The sequence below is a fragment of the Lepisosteus platostomus genome, chromosome 18, assembly GCF_059453375.1.
Source record: "Lepisosteus platostomus isolate fLepPlt1 chromosome 18, fLepPlt1.hap1, whole genome shotgun sequence".
In the NCBI taxonomy this organism is placed as follows: Eukaryota; Metazoa; Chordata; class Actinopteri; order Semionotiformes; family Lepisosteidae; genus Lepisosteus; species Lepisosteus platostomus.
Genome location: NC_142628.1, coordinates 19,264,206 through 19,278,913, shown reverse-complemented (window position 1 = coordinate 19,278,913; position 14,708 = coordinate 19,264,206). Strand labels below are relative to the sequence as shown.

General features: G+C 36.6%; 5 long non-coding RNA genes across 6 annotated transcripts in view; 2 read left to right on the top strand and 3 right to left on the bottom strand.

Moving 5' to 3' along the window:
• Positions 1-14,708, top strand: part of LOC148645856 (uncharacterized) — a 30,744-nt gene that overhangs the window by 14,951 nt on the left and 1,085 nt on the right. The gene's annotated exons all lie outside the window — the stretch shown is intronic.
• Positions 374-1,987, bottom strand: LOC148645860 (uncharacterized). The gene is made up of 5 exons (XR_015928155.1): positions 1,898-1,987; positions 1,698-1,759; positions 1,234-1,330; positions 861-1,022; positions 374-749 (listed from the first exon to the last, which is right to left on the bottom strand). It is a non-coding gene; the product is annotated as an uncharacterized LOC148645860 (long non-coding RNA).
• LOC148645858 (uncharacterized) lies at positions 929-12,601 on the top strand. Of its 2 annotated transcripts, XR_015928156.1 has the most exons (5): positions 929-997; positions 4,671-5,142; positions 6,655-6,765; positions 10,498-10,969; positions 12,490-12,601. It is a non-coding gene; the product is annotated as an uncharacterized LOC148645858 (long non-coding RNA). The 2 variants fall into 2 exon arrangements; XR_015928157.1 differs by lacking the exon at positions 12,490-12,601 and having other exon boundaries at positions 10,498-11,612.
• Positions 5,984-9,335, bottom strand: LOC148645859 (uncharacterized). The gene is made up of 6 exons (XR_015928154.1): positions 9,244-9,335; positions 8,886-8,947; positions 7,728-7,827; positions 7,528-7,589; positions 7,020-7,116; positions 5,984-6,790 (listed from the first exon to the last, which is right to left on the bottom strand). It is a non-coding gene; the product is annotated as an uncharacterized LOC148645859 (long non-coding RNA).
• Positions 12,067-13,687, bottom strand: LOC148645857 (uncharacterized). Its single transcript, XR_015928158.1, has 3 exons — positions 13,545-13,687; positions 12,464-13,406; positions 12,067-12,352 (listed from the first exon to the last, which is right to left on the bottom strand). It is a non-coding gene; the product is annotated as an uncharacterized LOC148645857 (long non-coding RNA).

Here is a 14,708-nt window from a genome sequence, read left to right as displayed (position 1 = left end):
GTATAACATATGTGGTGTGAGAAAGAGGTCCTCATTTAATTGCATGAAACTCTGGCACTGGCGCAACAAACTGAACAATGTTCAAGGGGGTAAACGCTTTCTGTAGACACTTTATTTCCTCTTTTTCCATACTCTAAGAAATGATTTGGGAAACCTGTGGGACACTGGAGGTCATTATACATGAGCCTCTTTCTGCACCTTTTAAGCCATTGAAACCTAGTTGCCTTGTTACAAGGTCTAATATTACAGTAGGTGTGGTTTCCGTCTCCTAATTTCTGAGAATGATCAAATTGGGGAATAAGTTGTAGGGAATACCACTCTTGCACTTCTAAGAAAAGACTATCTCAAATGAAACTCGCTATAGAAAGACATCTTGTTGAAAAATTCTTTATTTTTTGTCATTTCTAAAGAAAAAACATTTTCATTCACGTTTTTTGTAACAATTGCATCCATGCTAGGACTACAGTAAACAACACTTTTTACTAAAGTAAATCAAATTGTTCATTAAACAAGACACATTGTTTTAAATGTATACAATACGACGACACTAAAAACAACACTGAAACTTTTCATTGAAATATTGTACGAGATTGTGCATATTCAATGGATTTCTCCTGGTGCTTTTTTTCATCAGTCTTTTCATATTCTTGTTCTCTACTCAGGTGTCTCCTGTTCCTTTGGTGATGTCTGCTGTACACACATGGTATCATACACTTGAGCAAAGTGTGATACCACCGTTTGTTCTTCTCCTAAAATAAAGATGAACATTGACAAAGGTCAGAAGCACTCTTTTCTTTGACAGACGAACAAAACAATGCAAGAATAACCATACTCTCTGTTCCTTACTCATTTCTACCTACCTGTTTGACCACTTTGTCTGCTTCAGTCAGGACAGGGTTTTGGGGCTGACTCTGAACAATCTGAGAAGAGCTCTCTGTGATCTTCTCCCCTACAGTGGCTACATTGTACTCTGTTTGAAATCCAGGTATCGCCTCCGGTAAGCTCCTCGGTCCTTTTTGGGACTTGAAAGGGTAGAATCATTTTGTGACTACATTTCCTTGTCATGCACTGATATGTTCTGGTTTGTGTTCGATTACTGCAGGCGTTCAAGTACTTTCTTTTTGTTCTAGATTGGCAGTGTTTGAGATGGTAGGAACTTGTCATATTCTCAACTCTGAATGCTCTGTAAACATACTATTTTAGCAATTCTTAGAAATCTGAAAGCAGTGTTACCTGTATCATTTTTTGTCTTGGTAGTAGTATTGCAGCTCCAACAGCAGCACTTAAATAATGGTTTGTGATGTTACTTGTCCTTGGAGTTAGTATACTCCTGAGAAGTCAAGAGAAATCTTACGTAAGCATTAATTATGTTTCACTTTTGAAAGCAAAGTACGTATCAAGTACTTTGAAGGCATTTGTTGATACTTTTAAGCACTTTCGTTGATTATTATTATCCTTCAATTAGTTATTACAAGTCCAACATTCCCTACATGATCTCACTCCATATTCAGTGTAGCTCCACTCTACGAAGATGAATTTGCTAATTAATCAGTCAGGGACACAGCTTATACTTCAGTAGTCTTAGATCATTTAATGATGATTATTGTACTTTATAACTAGCAAAATCCCCATATCCTGTTCATTGCCCCATTTCCGGTCATGTGGATTGACTTATGCCTGAAGTGGTTAATTCTCACCTTGACATCTCGTAAAACAACTGAATCTCTACCAAGGGTGAATGTGTCCTTCCTCTTAATGTCTAAAAGAAAAGGTTAAAATTCATTGAAGCAAAATGCCACAACCCAAAATGTTGGGGAGGTCGTTTCCACAGTTATTTCATAAGACAGTGCTTGGAGTGAAACTACATGACCATGGTGAAGAAGTAAATACACTTTACCTTGTTCCTCCTGACTGATGTCCTTATGCGTGTTTTGCACAGTTGAGCGTTTTGTCTTGTCGTCTGTGTAGGCAACAGCCCTCTTCCCTGGGATAGAACTAGATGATATTTAGACACGTTAATTTGACTTCTCCATTGCTCACATTGATGTGGATATGATTATAATGCTCTGTTTTGTGGGCTTCCCAAGAAAACAATAAATCCCTTACTACTTGTTCGAAATGCAGTAGCACAGATCCTAACAAATACAAGAAAGAGAATATCATTCCTTTTTTGAAAAAACTTCACTGGTCACCTGTATTATCTAGGATAAATTTGAAAGTTCTTTTACTTGTTTTTAAAGCTTTAAGCGACCTAGCACGTCTGTACCTTACTGAATGTCTGTCTTCATATGTTCCTATACGTGACCTGAGATCTGCACATACTGGCCTACTGCAAATACCACATGTGAAATGCAGAAAGAGTGGAGAGGCTGCTTTTTGTTTTTATGCTTCTAAATTATGAAACTCACTTCCACTTTTTATTAGGCAGTCAAGCTCGGTACATTGTTTTAAAAAACATTTGAAAATGTTGCTTTTAGTTAAAGTGGTTCTTTGTTCTTTCTATTTCTGTTTCTTTTTTTAGTTCTCTTTAATTGTTCTTATTTTATTACGACTTTCCTAATTTTTATTTCTTTAATTGACATGTATGTTGCTTTACTGTATTGCTGTATTTTCCTTGACAACTGAAAGTATATCTCTCAATTTTAATATTTTATTTTTACGCTTGCTTTTTAAAGCACCAAAGCACTATTTGTATGAAAGGTGCTCTATAAATAAAGTTTATTATTATTATTTTTTTTAATATTATTATTATTATACTTTGTTACATTTTTGGTTAGGACAAAGATTCTAATAGAGGTGGCCTCTTCTACCCCGTTCCAAAAAATTGGAAAACTACCTTCAGAATACACTGACAATGACCATCTACTGTCTCCTCTAACGGTGTATTGTCATCATGCATATCTTGTGTATTATTTATTGTAGTTGGTTTTGTCATTCTGTAAAGAAGCCACCTTTCAAGGCACTATATAAAATAATGTTTGTTATTATTATTTACATTTTTCATCGTAAAATCTGGCGAAGAGTCTTAAGAGAATAACAAAGAACACGTTGCTCTTACCTTTCCATTCCAAGAAATGCCCTCAGCTCGGATTGCAGAGATTGACCTCTCTGTCTCAAATTCTGAGAAACATAGACTCGATTGAAAAATGACCATTTCCTAAGATTCACATAACTTCACCAGTCAACATTTGCCACTTGACATCAATAGAAACCATAGAGTACATGACATGTCCAATCAGTTTTCTTTCAAGGTACAATACCAATCGCCTTGCCAGAAGAGTTATACTGCGGTAGATAAATATTACAAATGTCAGATACACGCAGAGTTGTTTGGATTACTATGAAAAGATTGGCAAATATATTTATGTTCATTATATTTCTTGGAGTGACAGAGCTAAAGAGAAAACAATACTTACCTTTATCTCTGCAGACAGGATCGCAAGGGATTCCCTTATACTGGGTTCCTATGTAACAAATAATACATTATTCAAAAAACATGATATTTCTCTGTCCATTGGCAGCATGATTGTTTATCATTACAGTTTTAGTTAGCTTTAATTTTGGAAACCCCAAGTAAACATAGTTTGTGCCTTTCTCTGAACTTTTTGGCATTTCAATTCAGTTGTTTGTAAGCTTATTTTACAGTTGCTAGGTTGATGAAGTTCCTGAACTGTGCAGTATTTCTTTTGGGTTTGGTGCGAATCATATTCTAGCGGTTGGGGGAAAAAAGCACAGGTGCCATCCCACCATTAAACCCTGAAACTTACCTTAGCCGATTCTTCAACTAAACCAGACATGTTAACTAAGTGTTACAGTATGTTTCAAAGTGTGTATTTTAGCAAACACAACTGAAGTTCTGTTGTCTCCTTGGAGACACCTGGAACTGGTGTGATGCTGGTTCTATGACATCATTCGTTCTAAATGTAAATGCAGGTATTGGCACAACATAGTAAATTGATGTAAAGTGATGGATCCATTCATGATTTTCACTCAGTTTGAAAGAGTTCCTGTCGTGTGGTTAAAGTTTGTGTTACGGAGGGTTAACTGGGGTTCTGGCTACTAGTTAGGCTTGGTCATTCAGTCATCTGGTTCATGAAATAGGAAGCTAAGAGATCTGTGTTTTAGTTTTACTGTTTGTTTTTGTTCCATAGAATAAGAAATGTTTCATTAATATTAGTAATAGAGTAGCTGTTTCTCTAAACAGTGTGTGTCAGTTTGCACTGCAGGTGTGCCAGGTAGAGACCATTTAAGAACCCAAAAATATGCTGTCATTTACTGCCGTGGCTAATTTCTGTTAACCTTGTCTCTCACTCACTTTGATGAGCAAAATGTTCATACATAAAGCATACATTTCTGATTGGTCAGAAGAAGCTTCTTAACATATAAGGTATAAAGAAAGTCAGAAAGTTAGGCACTTAGGTCAGCCTTAGGCAGTTAACCAAGACCATAATCCGATAAGAAGCTATTCCCTTTCATGTTGCTAAATCACATGTAGGATACATGAGTTACACCTCCACTTAAGAGACCTTAAAGAGACCTTGGCCAGCCAGGAGTGTAGAAAACCGTAAAACAGTTCTTGAGGACCTAATTGTTAACTCTTAACAGGCAAAGGTTCCTTCAGTCCTATGAGAAATATTTTAGAATTGAACTAAAGTGTGTTTCCGATACAGGAGCATATGTCTGTCAGGGCCTGTTGGAGAGGCCCTGGATGAGAACCCCTGGCTGCAGTTCCACATCCCCCTGAAAGTAAATAGAGCCATAAGCACTGAGTTAAGGACACTGCTCCAGGACATGCTGGCTGTCGATCCTGACCAGCGACCAGAAGCCATCCAGCAGAAGAAGCAAGTCAGGCAAGCCATGGCATGAGAGAAAACATCTTTGTAGTGACTGATAGCAAGATGTCCGTGACCAAGGGCAATTCGTCTGAGTAAAGTCTGATTTCATTTTTATGTCCCGAAAGGCCACTGCCTTTGTGCTGTAGATTTCTGATTTAGACGGGCATTTCTATGGACAACTTTGACTTTTCTGTGGGTCCAATGAAAATAAGTTTTTTAACTTATTCTTTGTTACAGTTTTCGAAAGTTTAAAGACATTCACTGAGTTGACGATAAAGGAAAAGTTTCATCTTTCACCTCTTGGAAGGTAGGCCGGTCAGAGGTACAATATATGTCTTCATGTCTTCATCCTCCATGTTTGTAACTACAGGTTTCACAGTGTTGAGCTAAGACACAAAAACACCTACAAATGGCAGATCCAAATGTATAAACCTGGGCTGAAAAAGTGTGTACAGTATATACTCTGTGTAGGTCTGATAAAAGTATTCGAGTCAAAGTGTCATATGGATACAAATTCTTATGATTTTGTATTGTGTGTTTTTTCTCTGTTCTGCTTTATTGACAGAAATCAGATGCTCTTCCTGAAACTTACCTTAGCTGATTCTTCAGCTAAACCAGACAGACTTCTGAAATTCTCAAATATTATCAAATCTTGTTGGTGCAGAGGTGGTGGAGCCCATTACCAACAGACTCACAGCTGAAATTGCTGTGAAAAGGGCTTCTACCAAATATTAACATGTGGGTGAAAATGTAATATTTCCTTTTTTCCCTTTGAAAGTATAACATATGTGGTGTGAGAAAGAGGTCCTCATTTAATTGCATGAAACTCTGGCACTGGCGCAACAAACTGAACAAAGTTCAAGGGGGTATACGCTTTCTGTAGACACTTTATTTCCTCTTTTTCCATACTCTAAGAAATGATTTGGGAAACCTGTGGGACACTGGAGGTCATTATACATGAGCCTCTTTCTGCACCTTTTAAGCCATTGAAACATAGTTGCCTTGTTACAAGGTCTAATATTACAGTAGGTGTGGTTTCCGTCTCCTAATTTCTGAGAATGATCAAATTGGGGAATAAGTTGTAGGGAATACCACTCTTGCACTTCTAAGAAAAGACTATCTCAAATGAAACTCGCTATAGAAAGACATCTTGTTGAAAAATTCTTTATTTTTTTGTAATTTCTAAAGAAAAAACAATCATCAAGTCCTTCACAAATGTTTTGTTTGTGACTTTCTCTGTTGTTCCCTTTCACACTCAACTGAACTATGTGTAATGTCTTGTAAACGTAATCAAACATTTCACTTAGGTGTGTAGGTTAACACAAACCCATATTGTATGAAACATTCAGTTTTTCATTCACGTTTTTTTCTAACAATTGCATCCATGCTAGGACTACAGTAAAAAACACTTTTTACTAAAGTAAATGAAATTGTTCATTAAACAAGACACATTGTTTTAAATGTATGCAATACGACGACACTAAAAACAACACTGGAACTTTTCATTGAAATACTGTACGAGATTGTGCATATTCAATGGATTTCTCCTGGTGCTTTTTTTCATCAGTCTTTTCATATTCTTGTTCTCTACTCAGGTGTCTCCTGTTCCTTTGGTGATGTCTGCTGTACACACATGGTATCATACACTTGAGCAAAGTGTGATACCACCGTTTGTTCTTCTCCTAAAATAAAGATGAACATTGACAAAAGTCAGAAGCACTCTTTTCTTTGACAGACGAACAAAACAATGCAAGAATAACCATACTCTCTGTTCCTTACTCATTTCTACCTGCCTGTTTGACCACTTTGTCTGCTTCAGTCAGGACAGGGTGCTGGGGCTGACTCTGAGCAATCTGAGAAGAGCTCTCTGTGATCTTCTCCCCTACAGTGGCTACATTGTACTCTGTTTGAAATCCAGGTATCGCCTCCGGTAAGTTCCTCGGTCCTTTTTGGGACTTGAAAGGGTAGAATCATTTTGTGACTACATTTCATTGTCATGCACTGATATGTTCTGGTTTGTGTTCCATTACTGTAGGCGTTCAAGTACTTTCTTTTTGTTCTAGATTGGCAGTGTTTGAGATGGTAGGAACTTGTCATATTCTCAACTTATTTTCTCTATGAGACTCTGAATGCTCTGTAAACATACTATTTTAGCAATTCTTAGAAATCTGAAAGCAGTGTTACCTGTATCATTTTTTGTCTTGGTAGTAGTATTGCAGCTCCAACATCAGCACTTAAATAATGGTTTGTGATGTTACTTGTCCTTGGAGTTAGTATACTCCTGAGAAGTCAAGAGAAATCTTACGTAAGCATTAATTATGTTTCCCTTTTGAAAGCAAAGTACGTGTCAAGTACTTTGAAGGCATTTGTTGATACTTTTAAGCACTTTCGTTGATTATTATTATCCTTCAATTAGTTATTACAAGTCCAACATTCTCTACATGATCTCACTCCATATTCAGAATGTGGGAATACAATTGTTTTAAGGAAATGCCACTGAATAGATAGTAGCTGCACTCTACAAAGATGAATTTGCTAATTAATCAGTCAGGGACACAGCTTATACTTCAGTAGTCTTAGATCATGTAATGATGATTATTGTACTTTATAACTAGCAAAATCCCCATATCCTGTTCATTGCCCCTTTTTCAGTTATGTGGATTGACTTATCCCTGAAGTGGTTAATTCTCACCTTGACATCTCATAGAACAACTGAATCTCTACCAAGGGTGAATGTGTCCTTCCTCTTAATGTCTAAAAGAAAAGGTTAAAATTCATTGAAGCAAAATGCAACAACCCAAAATGTTGGGGAGGTCGTTTCCACAGTTATTTCATATGACAGTGCTTGGAGTGAAACTACATGACCATGGTGAAGAAGAAAAAACACTTTACCTTGTTCCTCCTGACTGATGTCCTTATGCGTGTTTTGCACAGTTGAGCGTTTTGTGTCTTGTCGTCTTTGTAGGCAACAGCCCTCTTCCCTGGGATAGAACTAGATGATATTTAGACTCGTTAATTTGACTTCTCCATTGCTCACATTGATGTGGATATGATTATAATGCTCTGTTTTGTGGGCTTCCCAAGAAAACAATAAATCCCTTACTACTTGTTCGAAATGCAGTAGCACAGATCCTAACAAATACAAGAAAGAGAATATCATTCCTGTTTTGAAAAAACTTTACTGGTCACCTGTATTATCGAGGATAAATTTGAAAGTTCTTTTACTTGTTTTTAAAGCTTTAAGCGACCTAGCACGTCTGTACCTTACTGAATGTCTGTCTTCATATGTTCCTATACGTGACCTGAGATCTGCACATACTGGCCTACTGCAAATACCACATGTGAAATGCAGAAAGAGTGGAGAGGCTGCTTTTTGTTTTTATGCTTCTAAATTATGAAACTCACTTCCACTTTTTATCAGGCAGTCAAGCTCGGTACATTGTTTTAAAAAACATTTGAAAATGTTGCTTTTAGTTAAAGTGGTTCTTTGTTCTTTCTATTTCTGTTTCTTTTTTTAGTTCTCTTTAATTGTTCTTATTTTATTACGACTTTCCTAATTTTTATTTATTTAATTGACATGTATGTTGCTTTACTGTATTGCTGTATTTTCCTTTATAACTGAAAGTATATCTCTCAATTTTAATATTTTATGTTTACGCTTGGTTTTTAAAGCACCAAAGCACTATTTGTATGAAAGGTGCTCTATAGATAAAGTTTATTATTATTATTTTTAATATTATTATTATACTTTGTTACATTTTTGGTTAGGACAAAGATTCTAGTAGAGGTGGCCTCTTTTACCCCGTTCCAAAAAATTGGAAAACTACCTTCAGAATACACTGACAAATGACCATCTACTGTCTCCTCTAACTGTGTATTGTCATCATGCATATCTTGTGTATTATTTATTGTAGTTGGTTTTGTCATTCTGTAAAGAAGCCACCTTTCAAGGCACTATATAAAATAATGTTTGTTATTATTATTTACATTTTTCATAGTTAAATCTGGCGAAGAGTCTTAAGAGAATATCAAAGAACACGTTGCTCTTACCTTTCCATTCCAAGAAATGCCCTCAGCTCGGATTGCAGAGATTGACCTCTCTGTCTCAAATTCTGAGAAACATAGACTCGATTGAAAAATGACCATTTCCTAAGATTCACATAACATCACCAGTCAACATTTGCCACTTGACATCAATAGAAACCATAGAGTACATGACATGTCCAATCAGTTTTCTTTCAAGGTACAATACCAATCGCCTTGCCAGAAGAGTTATACTGCGGTAGATAAATATTACAAATGTCAGATACACGCAGAGTTGTTTGGATTACTATGAAAAGATTGGCAAATATATTTATGTTCATTATATTTCTTGGAGTGACAGAGCTAAAGAGAAAACAATACTTACCTTTATCTCTGCAGACAGGATCGCAAGGGATTCCCTTATACTGGGTTCCTATGTAACAAATAATACATTATTCAAAAAACATGATATTTCTCTGTCCATTGGCAGCATGATTGTTTATCATTACAGTTTTAGTTAGCTTTAATTTTGGAAACCCCAAGTAAACATAGTTTGTGCCTTTCTCTGAACTTTTTGGCATTTCAATTCAGTTGTTTGTAAGCTTATTTTACAGTTGCTAGGTTGATGAAGTTCCTGAACTGTGCAGTATTTCTTTTGGGTTTGGTGCGAATCATATTCTAGCGGTTGGGGGAAAAAAGCACAGGTGCCATCCCACCATTTAACCCTGAAACTTACCTTAGCCGATTCTTCAACTAAACCAGACATGTTAACTAAGTGTTACAGTATGTTTCAAAGTGTGTATTTTAGCAAACACAACTGAAGTTCTGTTGTCTCCTTGGAGACACCTGGAACTGGTGTGATGCTGGTTCTATGACATCATTCGTTCTAAATGTAAATGCAGGTATTGGCACAACATAGTAAATTGATGTAAAGTGATGGATCCATTTATGATTTTCACTCAGCTTGAAAGAGTTCCTGTCGTGTGGTTAAAGTTTGTGTTACGGAGGGTTAACTGGGGTTCTGGCTACTAGTTAGGCTTGGTCATTCAGTCATCTGGTTCATGAAATAGGAAGCTAAGAGATCTGTGTTTTAGTTTTACTGTTTGTTTTTGTTCCATAGAATAAGAAATGTTTCATTAATATTAGTAATAGAGTAGCTGTTTCTCTAAACAGTGTGTGTCAGTTTGCACTGCAGGTGTGCCAGGTAGAGACCATTTAAGAACCCAAAAATATGCTGTCATTTACTGCCGTGGCTAATTTCTGTTAACCTTGTCTCTCACTCATTTTGATGAGCAAAATGTTCATACATAAAGCATACATTTCTGATTGGTCAGAAGAAGCTTCTTAACATATAAGGTATAAAGAAAGTCAGAAAGTTAGGCACTTAGGTCAGCCTCAGGCAGTTAACCAAGACCATAATCCGATAAGAAGCTATTCCCTTTCATGTTGCTAAATCACATGTAGGATACATGAGTTACACCTCCACTTAAGAGACCTTAAAGAGACCTTGGCCAGCCAGGAGTGTAGAAAACCGTAAAACAGTTCTTGAGGACCTAATTGTTAACTCTTAACAGGCAAAGGTTCCTTCAGTCCTATGAGAAATATTTTAGAATTGAACTAAAGTGTGTTTCCGATACAGGAGCATATGTCTGTCAGGGCCTGTTGGAGAGGCCCTGGATGAGAACCCCTGGCTGCAGTTCCACATCCCCCTGAAAGTAAATAGAGCCATAAGCACGGAGCTAAGGACACTGCTCCAGGACATGCTGGCTGTCGATCCTGACCAGCGACCAGAAGCCATCCAGCAGAAGAAGCAAGTCAGGCGAGCCATGGCACGAGAGAAAACATCTTTGTAGTGACTGATAGCAAGATGTCCGTGACCAAGGGCAATTCGTCTGAGTAAAGTCTGATTTCATTTTTATGTCCCGAAAGGCCACTGCCTTTGTGCTGTAGATTTCTGATTTAGACGGGCATTTCTATGGACAACTTTGACTTTTCTGTGGGTCCAATGAAAATAAGTTTTTTAACTTATTCTTTGTTACAGTTTTCGAAAGTTTAAAGACATTCACTGAGTTGACGATAAAGGAAAAGTTTCATCTTTCACCTCTTGGAAGGTAGGCCGGTCAGAGGTACAATATATGTCTTCATGTCTTCATCCTCCATGTTTGTAACTACAGGTTTCACAGTGTTGAGCTAAGACACAAAACCACCTACAAATGGCAGATCCAAATGTATCAAATGTATAAACCTGGGCTGAAAAAGTGTGTACAGTATATACTCTGTGTAGGTCTGATAAAAGTATTCGAGTCAAAGTGTCATATGGATACAAATTCTCATGATTTTGTATTGTGTGTTTTTTCTCTGTTCTGCTTTATTGAAAGAAATCAGATGCTCTTCCTGAAACTTACCTTAGCTGATTCTTCAGCTAAACCAGACAGACTTCTGAAATTCTCAAATATTATCAAATCTTGTTGGTTCAGAGGTGGTGGAGCCCATTACCAACAGACTCACAGCTGAAATTGCTGTGAAAAGGGCTTCTACCAAATATTAACATGTGGGTGAAAATGTAATATTTCCTTTTTTCCCTTTGAAAGTATAACATATGTGGTGTGAGAAAGAGGTCCTCATTTAATTGCATGAAACTCTGGCACTGGCGCAACAAACTGAACAAAGTTCAAGGGGGTATACGCTTTCTGTAGACACTTTATTTCCTCTTTTTCCATACTCTAAGAAATGATTTGGGAAACCTGTGGGACACTGGAGATCATTATACATGAGCCTCTTTCTGCACCTTTTAAGCCATTGAAACGTAATTGCCTTGTTACAAGGTCTAATATTACAGTAGGTGTGGTTTCCGTCTCCTAATTTCTGAGAATGATCAAATTGGGGAATAAGTTGTAGGGAATACCACTCTTGCACTTCTAAGAAAAGACTATCTCAAATGAAACTCGCTATAGAAAGACATCTTGTTGAAAAATTCTTTATTTTTTTGTAATTTCTAAAGAAAAAACAATCATCAAGTCCTTCACAAATGTTTTGTTTGTGACTTTCTCTGTTGTTCCCTTTCACACTCAACTGAACTATGTGTAATGTCTTGTAAACGTAATCAAACATTTCACTTAGGTGTGTGGGTTAACACAAACCCATATTGTATGAAACATTCAGTTTTTCATTCACGTTTTTTCTAACAATTGCATCCATGCTAGGACTACAGTAAACAACACTTTTGACTAAAGTAAATCAAATTGTTCATTAAACAAGACACATTGTTTTAAATGTATGCAATACGACGACACTAAAAACAACACTGAAACTTTTCATTGAAATACTGGACGAGATTGTGCATATTCAATGGATTTCTCCTGGTGCTTTTTTTCATCAGTCTTTTCATATTCTTGTTCTCTACTCAGGTGTCTCCTGTTCCTTTGGTGATGTCTGCTGTACACACATGGTATCATACACTTGAGCAAAGTGTGATACCACCGTTTGTTCTTCTCCTAAAATAAAGATGAACATTGACAAAAGTCAGAAGCACTCTTTTCTTTGACAGACGAACAAAACAATGCAAGAATAACCATACTCTCTGTTCCATACTCATTTCTACCTACCTGTTTGACCACTTTGTCTGCTTCAGTCAGGACAGGGTGCTGGGGCTGACTCTGAGCAATCTGAGAAGAGCTCTCTGTGATCTTCTGCCCTACAGTGGCTACATTGTACTCTGTTTGAAATCCAGGTATCGCCTCCGGTAAGTTCCTCGGTCCTTTTTGGGACTTGAAAGGGTAGAATCATTTTGTGACTACATTTCCTTGTCATGCACTGATATGTTCTGGTTTGTGTTCGATTACTGCAGGCGTTCAAGTGCTTTCTTTTTGTTCTAGATTGGCAGTGTTTGAGATGGTAGGAACTTGTCATATTCTCAACTCTGAATGCTCTGTAAACATACTATTTTAGCAATTCTTAGAAATCTGAAAGCAGTGTTACCTGTATCATTTTTTGTCTTGGTAGTAGTATTGCAGCTCCAACATCAGCACTTAAATAATGGTTTGTGATGTTACTTGTCCTTGGAGTTAGTATACTCCTGAGAAGTCAAGAGAAATCTTACGTAAGCATTAATTATGTTTCACTTTTGAAAGCAAAGTACGTGTCAAGTACTTTGAAGGCATTTGTTGATACTTTTAAGCACTTTTGTTGATTATTATTATCCTTCAATTAGTTATTACAAGTCCAACATTCTCTACATGATCTCACTCCATATTCAGAATGTGGGAATACAATTGTTTTAAGGAAATGCCACTGAATAGATAGTAGCTGCACTCTACAAGGATGAATTTGCTAATTAATCAGTCAGGGACACAGCTTATACTTCAGTAGTCTTAGATCATGTAATGATGATTATTGTACTTTATAACTAGCAAAATCCCCATATCCTGTTCATTGCCCCTTTTTCAGTTATGTGGATTGACTTATCCCTGAAGTGGTTAATTCTCACCTTGACATCTCATAGAACAACTGAATCTCTACCAAGGGTGAATGTGTCCTTCCTCTTAATGTCTAAAAGAAAAGGTTAAAATTCATTGAAGCAAAATGCAACAACCCAAAATGTTGGGGAGGTCGTTTCCACAGTTATTTCATATGACAGTGCTTGGAGTGAAACTACATGACCATGGTGAAGAAGAAAAAACACTTTACCTTGTTCCTCCTGACTGATGTCCTTATGCGTGTTTTGCACAGTTGAGCGTTTTGTGTCTTGTCGTCTGTGTAGGCAACAGCCCTCTTCCCTGGGATAGAACTAGATGATATTTAGACACGTTAATTTGACTTCTCCATTGCTCACATTGATGTGGATATGATTATAATGCTCTGTTTTGTGGGCTTCCCAAGAAAACAATAAATCCCTTACTACTTGTTCGAAATGCAGTAGCACAGATCCTAACAAATACAAGAAAGAGAATATCATTCCTGTTTTGAAAAAACTTCACTGGTCACCTGTATTATCTAGGATAAATTTGAAAGTTCTTTTACTTGTTTTTAAAGCTTTAAGCGACCTAGCACGTCTGTACCTTACTGAATGTCTGTCTTCCTATGTTCCTATACGTGACCTGAGATCTGCACATACTGGCCTACTGCAAATACCACATGTGAAATGCAGAAAGAGTGGAGAGGCTGCTTTTTGTTTTTATGCTTCCAAATTATGAAACTCACTTCCACTTTTTATTAGGCAGTCAAGCTCGGTACATTGTTTTAAAAAACATTTGAAAATGTTGCTTTTAGTTAAAGTGGTTCTTTGTTCTTTCTATTTCTGTTTCTTTTTTTAGTTCTCTTTAATTGTTCTTATTTTATTACGACTTTCCTAATTTTTATTTATTTAATTGACATGTATGTTGCTTTACTGTATTGCTGTATTTTCCTTTACAACTGAAAGTATATCTCTCAATTTTAATATTTTATTTTTACGCTTGGTTTTTAAAGCACCAAAGCACTATTTGTATGAAAGGTGCTCTATAGATAAAGTTTATTATTATTATTTTTAATATTATTATTATACTTTGTTACATTTTTGGTTAGGACAAAGATTCTAGTAGAGGTGGCCTCTTTTACCCCATTCCAAAAAATTGGAAAACTACCTTCAGAATACACTGACAATGACCATCTACTGTCTCCTCTAACTGTGTATTGTCATCATGCATATCTTGTGTATTATTTATTGTAGTTGGTTTTGTCATTCTGTAAAGAAGCCACCTTTCAAGGCACTATATAAAATAATGTTTGTTATTATTATTTACATTTTTCATCGTTAAATCTGGCGAAGAGTCTTAAGAGAATATCAAAGAACAAGTAGCTCTTACCTTTCCA